This window comes from Pyxicephalus adspersus, chromosome 1 (assembly GCF_032062135.1).
Source record: "Pyxicephalus adspersus chromosome 1, UCB_Pads_2.0, whole genome shotgun sequence".
NCBI classification, from domain to species: Eukaryota; Metazoa; Chordata; class Amphibia; order Anura; family Pyxicephalidae; genus Pyxicephalus; species Pyxicephalus adspersus.
In genome coordinates, this window is record NC_092858.1 from 127,350,396 (window position 1) to 127,357,915 (window position 7,520).

Consider the following 7,520-nt stretch of genomic DNA (forward strand, 5'->3'; position numbering starts at 1 on the left):
GCGCTGCAGCCAGGAGGAGAGGAGAGAAGACGAGAAGCACGCGGGATCGCGGTATCGGGTAAGTATGTTACCGGTTTTAATTATTTTTTAAACCTGCATTCGCTGTATAGGACGCACCCACTTTCCCCCCCCCACCCCCCAGTTTTGGGGAAGAAAAAGTGCGTCTTATACGCCGAAAAATATGGTATATATTTTCAGTACATTTCACAATTCCTGTAAACTAACTGCTTCTTCTAGTCAAAATACAGAAGTAATTGTAACTTAAAGTTTGTTTTCAATTATTATTTATTAGTGATAGTTTTTCTAAGCATACCTTTATATTTCATATCACTTTACATGCATTGTAAAGTGATGTGACATTGGAGAAAAATAAAGAAAATGTTTACTTAATGCTGACAACACTTTATTTTCTTCAAAGAGTTTTAAATATATCAGTAAACTATTTGGACACAAGGTATTCCCCCATGGAGACTCAAAATGTACCTAAAACATACCTGTCATTTTCCCAGTAAAGTACAGACTGCACAAACAACATGTGACTACACATATGTTACTCTGACAGTATGTTGTAGTAGAAAATTCCTTATATCCCTTGTGACAGTGTTATACGATTCTGAAAAGTCATGGCCAGAATTAAATATATGTGTATTAAAGAAGAACTGCTAAAGTAATATTCACTACTGTTTTCACAGTAGATTTTCTGGAGAATTTCATGTCAAAAAAGGTAAGAGTGATTAAGACATTACGCTGCCTTCACAAAGTCCTTTCAAAACACTATTTCCTGAAATCTTATTAAATCTCAGACTGGCCATGTAAACATTCTAGCAATTGCCAGAAAAAAAAATGGTACAGGTTCCCATTACCAAGCATGGCCATGCAAATTATTTTTAGGCAAATTATTTTTAGCATGGCCATGCAAATTATTTTTATTTATTTCCAACCAGCCTTTCATAACACGGATAATCAAATAGAAGAAGGTAGCCAATAACCAATAGGTTTGATTGTTTCCTGAATATACCAAATAGAGAGTGTTGGGAGAGGTATTAGGGTTGGAGTAATTGAAAGTCTACATTTAAATATTAGGAAGAAGCAGAACGCCTAGCGGAACTGTAAAGCATGCTACAAGTGTGGCCAGAACGTATTACTAAGTGTATTAGATTTTCTCCTGTTTAGGGAATTACCTACAGGGATTGGATGGGCCTGGGGTAAGGGCTTCAAGGGGGTTCTAAAATTTGTCTAAAATCAAATGAAAAGTGGCATCCGTTACTTGAAATTAGGGGAAAGGTTAATACTTAGTACCTGGCAAAATTTCCAATGGTCATGGTTCAGGTGTAAGAAGAAACTGCCTCAGTGCCAGGAAAAAACATCCATCCATCATTACCCATCGTAACCAGCAACACAGTACAAAACTTTAACCTGTAAAAGGGGAAAAAGTATAAACAGAATCTGCTCATGTAATTAACATTTTCCCCCTTTAAAAATCTTTTTTTTAAAATAACACTCCATATATGTATTTATGGTAAATAAATTGGCATTTCTGTAGAATACTGCTTTGAATGCTAACAGTGGCTTGGGTTTATACTACTTTTTTTGGTTATACTACTTTTTTAGGTTAAAGGTAGGTACCTTGGTTTAAGTTGGAATTTGCTTATATTTGAGTATATATGGCAGTTAATAATTGTAAACAATACTTTAAATTCTACGGTAGTATTGAGTGTGAAGGTAAAGTACCCCAATCACATTTTCAAAGTCTTTTAGTACACTTTCTGATAGTTGAGGTCCTTTTTAGGAGGGTTCTATGGATCTGGTCAGGATCTGCTGAAACCTGGCATGGAACACTAGCACATAATAGTAGTCCTTGACTATGCCTCATACCCAAGAGCAATCCTTCTCATAAACACATCTTCTAAAGTTATAGTAAAATATTTGTTCTGTGTCTTTTCTCAAAAAGAAATTGTGAGATCAAGGAACCCCTTTCATGTTAAAAGTGACCACACAACTGAGTCAGTTGTTGATAATATTTCACCTGCACACCTTATTTTTCCTGGCTAAAACTGATGGTCTGGTAGAATGGTTCGATAAAACCCTGAAAGGTATGCTATGTAAGAGTGCTAATATTGCTGCAAATTATAGAAAAGACTGTGGTTTCTTGTTAAAATTTTTAGGGAATCTGGGAAATGATAACTGTCCTCCACCGGGATTTGTCATTTTTATAGTAGGCATCCTCGCAGACTCCTGGAAATAGCCCAAAAAATATGGGAGCAAAAGGAGCACCTCAAAAATGTAAGAATTAAGCACATTGCTCAAATGTTCCAAACCTTTAAATTGGGGGACAGAGTCTTTGTTTTGGTTTTTTCCTTAGAAAATACAATTCTAGAAGAGTGACAAGATTGACAAGGCCTTCATAAGATCACCGACTAGAGTCTATTGGTCAGTCATCTACCAGCACAGAAAAAGAAAGCCCTACAATATGCCATACTCAGTCATGTTATCTTCTGTCCAGTAATCTGATCTTCCTTTATAAGGCAGTGGCAGGAAAAGCAATGCTGAATTGACAAGAAGGTTGATACCTATTCCCCATGCACCAGTTTCTGATCCCAACTTTATCCTGACTATGCTTGACTGTTGCTTGCCATTCTTGATCCTCGATTGACACCTGCCATAGCCTTTGCCTGTTCCAACTATGTTCTTTCTTCAGGTATGTTTGCTTTACTCTGGTCCTGCAACAACCTCAAGCATTTTTTCCTAACTTGAAATAAATGACAAAAACTACAGGACTTTAATATAATAAAATAAAAATAGGATATATTAAAAAATACATCAAAGACAAGTCTATTATTATTAAAGGGTGGTAAATTAACTTTTTTTATAAACTCCCACAGCAGTGTGTTCAATTATCATGCCTGACTCACTCCATAATGTTTTTCTTGGATAATTTGTACTAGTAGCAGCTTTTTTTAAAAGTAATTAGTCTAGTGTTTGTAAGGCATAGGGATGGCAAAACTGTTTCAGAAAATGAGAACTTATTGTAATAGTCTGCTCTTTAATGCAGATCAAAACACCGACATCACACTCAGATCTAATGTAAAACATTTAATATTGTATTAGATCATAGAATAAATATAACCTTTCACCAGACAATTTCAAAAATCCCCATGGATGTGCATTTCCCATATTTTAGGCATATTATTTAACTGTAAAAGCCTCCCTATTGTAGATACCCGAAATCCCTCAAACTATTGCTGGGTCATTCTAAATCACTGTTTCTCTTTCAGAGGTTGCTAGGAGTTACTTGAGCAAGGAGCAGTTTGTGGGTCTCAGGTCGGTTTAAGTCAGTGGTCGCTAACCAGTGGTCTGCAAGCAAATAAATTTACCTTTTAAAAAAAGTAAAATGTTGACATATACAAGTGGTATACAGCGCACTTTATTGGAGCACACGGCACATTATTGGATATTTGAAGCATCCATCTAACTAGAACTGTACCACACACCATGAGGACTGGCATATGCCCAGCTAGATGCATTTGGAAATTGTGATCACTGTGTGTGTACAACTGCACACATGTAGTGATGTATTTCTTTTCTTGTTTATTTTAGTAAATCAGCATGCAATCCAGAATCAAAACACAGGCAAACCAAAAAGCAAACCACATGGAAAAAGAAAGCAAAACACATTTATTTTTGAACCACACAATAGGAAAAGGACCTTTAGGATGGGTTCACATATTTATGTTGTGCTAACATGAAGTAAAAGACATTTTTCTGTTTTGAAAATAAATCTTTATTTTGTAGTAATATAAACAAAGACCAGCAAAGGAAAAAACTACAATGCAACCACGTAAACCATGAGAAAGAATCCAAAGAAATTAGCAAGTACAAAAGTCTCAACCTTGAATTTCACACCTTCAAATGCATTTTTAATGTGTGTTACAACAATGTACTGTCACACTGTTACAAACAAGTGCCATTAAGTTTTAAATGGCAAACTAACACCCATACACTATAACAGACCAGTTTATAGGCATTGCAATGCATAGATGTGAATAATCTGTGTGTTGTTGTGTGCTGAAAAAAGTGCCATTGTATTGAAAGGGTCATTGTGGGGTGTTGGCAGCCTAATCAAAATGAATTAGCTGCTTTACTGTAACACCCAATAATTCATGACATAACATTTGTTACTGTGCATGTAGTAACAAACCACAAAAGTGTAAATCAGGTCTAATATTTACCATTAGTAGTCAGAAGCCTATGTCATCTTACCATTTAAAAAAAGTGTTGTGGGCTCACATGCTTTGTAAATGTTTTCCAAAAAATGAATAAGGATCCCTAATTCTATAGGAAAACAGAATAGAAAAGAAGCATGAACATGTTACACCATGAGCTTGTCAAAGAAGCCATAAGGAATAGGCCCATATTACTACCAGTATTAGGACATATATTGTACTGATAATGCACATAATTCCCAAGTCAGAGGCAGTGATGCACATGGCAAACCTGGGCGTAGTGCAGTGGGCAAGGCAAAGTTAAATTATTTTAAAAAAACAAACATAATTGTGTACATTTTTAGAAATAGGTTGTGTTAGTCAGAAAAGATGAGGAATTTAACATGTGAATCTTCCCCTCCTATTATGTGTTCCTTCCCCCAGCTCCTAGATCCTCCTCCTGTGTCACTGTCTGGATTTGTCTGCCATTTGCAACCCCTATTTAATGTACAGAGCTGTGTAATATATTGGCACAGTATAAATCCTGTTTATTAATAATATTAATAATAATAATAATAATGTTAATAATACAGTAGAACCTCGGTTATCCGGCACCCACGGGGAATGTCCGATTCCGGATAGGTGTAGTTTCCGGTTAACTGAGGTTAATTCCTTTTTCCTTTTCTCTGCAATTCAGCAGTAGACTTAAATAGAGAGACTTGTCCCCATTTACCTCTAGTGCTGAATGGCTGAGAAAAGTGATACCCTGATGATGCTTTACCAGTCATCAAGGTTTCCCTTTCCTCAGAGCAATCAGCGGAGCTCTGCTATGTTGACAGCTCCGCTCTCCTAATTGCTCCCGCAGCCCTAGCGAAGCTGTGTCATGTGTTCTTGGATGCAGAACACATGCCACAGCTCCGCTAGGGCTGCGGAAGCAATCAAGAAAGCTGAGCTGACGGGTGCCGGTTATCTGAATTTTCCGTTTAACTGAGTTCCAGGTAACCAAGGTTCTACTGTAATAATCTCTGCAATCTCAAAAAAAGAGATTATTCCGGTGATGTTGGTACGTACGTAAGGGGAGTGGCAGGAAATTCAAATCTATTTGTTCTGGATTCAATACAAAATAACTGTATTGAATGCAATACAGTAGATTTAGAAATGTGTAAAAGCAGTACATTGTCTTTCATGAAAGTTTATTTTACAGTATATTATAATAGTATGAGTATAATATTTTTTTATTTAAAAAAAAAAAAATTTAAAAAATATATTTATTTTTTATTTTGATATGATTTTGTGTTTCAAACTTTATTATACTCATACTAATATAATATACTGTAAAATAAATTTTCATGAAAAACAATGTACAGCTTTTAGACATATAAATCTAGAAAGAATTGAACCGCCAAGGAGGTTAATCAATATTAGAAAATCCCCAAACTCCTATTATTATGCAGAAGCACAGTGGTCATTCAGGGAACTACAACCATAATAAACCACAATTATACTCTTATGTGGGTATTGCTGACATCTAATGGCAGTCAGTAGAATTACACCAGTTTTTAATCCACTATTTGCAGCCCTGAAAATACAAACGCCCAGCAGGACGCTGTGATGACAGCTGGAAAGCCGTACTGTATAAATGGACAGTTCAGAGCTTTAAATGCAATGTGGTTAGTTTATAAAAAATCTGTACAGTTACAATTTACCAGTAATGACATCAATATGAATAGGACAACAAAATAATCATCTGTTAAGTGTCAGTCTGTTCTTGATAGAATGCTTTATCTTGTTTTCAGATGCAGTTTATGTATTTGTTTTATATATATATGTATCAATGTTTTTGCATTTTACTCTTGAAACTAGGGTGCAGAATTTGATCTTCAGTGCCAACAGAAGATGATATGGGTTTATGCGTTGGAGCAGAGTATCAGCTCAGTCCAATATTACCAAGCTTACTGAGGGCTGATATCACAGGTCAACATGTCATTTTCATCAGATATAATTCTATGTGAGCTTTGTAGTATTTTTGATGTGGCTTTCAAATCTGTGTTCAGTTTTTCTCTAGCACATCTAGTTTTTGTGATGGAGCTAATTATATATTGTGTGAAATTCCTAATAAATAGCTTTAACATATTACAAAATTTATTGACAGTTTTCTTTTTTAAGGTTATAGACCGCACTAACTGCGATTGATTTCATTTGTCATCATGCCTAGAAATTGCCTTAATAATTCAGACAGTTTCTGTTACATGTGTGGTTCATTCACGACGAAAGCACAACATCACCAAATTACCACAGAACTTAAAAAGATATATAAATTATATTTACGTTGTCCACTTGGTGACCAGGATAAATCTTGGGCTCCACTTGTCATCTGTACCAGTTGTTCCAATGGACTGCGTGATTGGCTAAATCGGTGTAAAGCAGCAGTGCCATTTGCAATCCCGATGGTGTGGAGAGAACCGCAAGACCATTTAATCAACTGCTATTTTTGCTGTGTCAACAAAAGTGGATTCTCAGGTAAAACTAAGCACAAAATTGTATATCCCAGCCTCGATTCTGCAGTTAGGCCTGTTCCCCCTGATGAATTATTGCCAGTTCTGGTACTGCCACATGATGGACTTGCTTCTGTAGAAGGTGATGAAAAATGCTCTTGAGTTGCAGCAAGTTACAACTCCGAATTATCTGATCCTAACTACTTGGTTGATGAAGATTCAGAACCAGAGACCTTTACACAAGCAGAGCTGACCGTTGGTGATCTAAATCTCTCCAAAGAAAAAAAGGGTCATTTATGCCTTCTTTTCTATGATATAGAGATTTGTGGAGCATATCTAGGCCTATTTGGGCTAATAGACAAGTGCTTTAACCAGACCATCATCTAATGGACAGTGAGTGGATCACAGTCTTGTTAAAGAGAAATAGTGTTTACAAAAGGCTGAGAGTACCTGTACAGCCCAATTTGGGCAACTTCATAGCTTGGAGGCTGAAAACATTTCTGTGGAGTGTGAGAAGAACACCTTGTGATTTTGATATCTGGATAAGTATATATATGAAATAAACTATTTTCTGCAGCTGCTGATCGGACTATCAGATGTAAGCGGCGTATACATAGTAATTTAGCCCATTTTTGCATACAAAACATTTGAAGATATAGTCCATATCTAGAAATTATTGCCAGAACAACAACTTTAGAACATATACAAACATTTTTTTACTTTTTAGAAAATCAGGACTCATTTGACACATTTTCAATCTGTTATTCACTCAATAACACAATGAAGTTGTCAATTTTTTTTCATCTGTCACTTGTCAACTGTT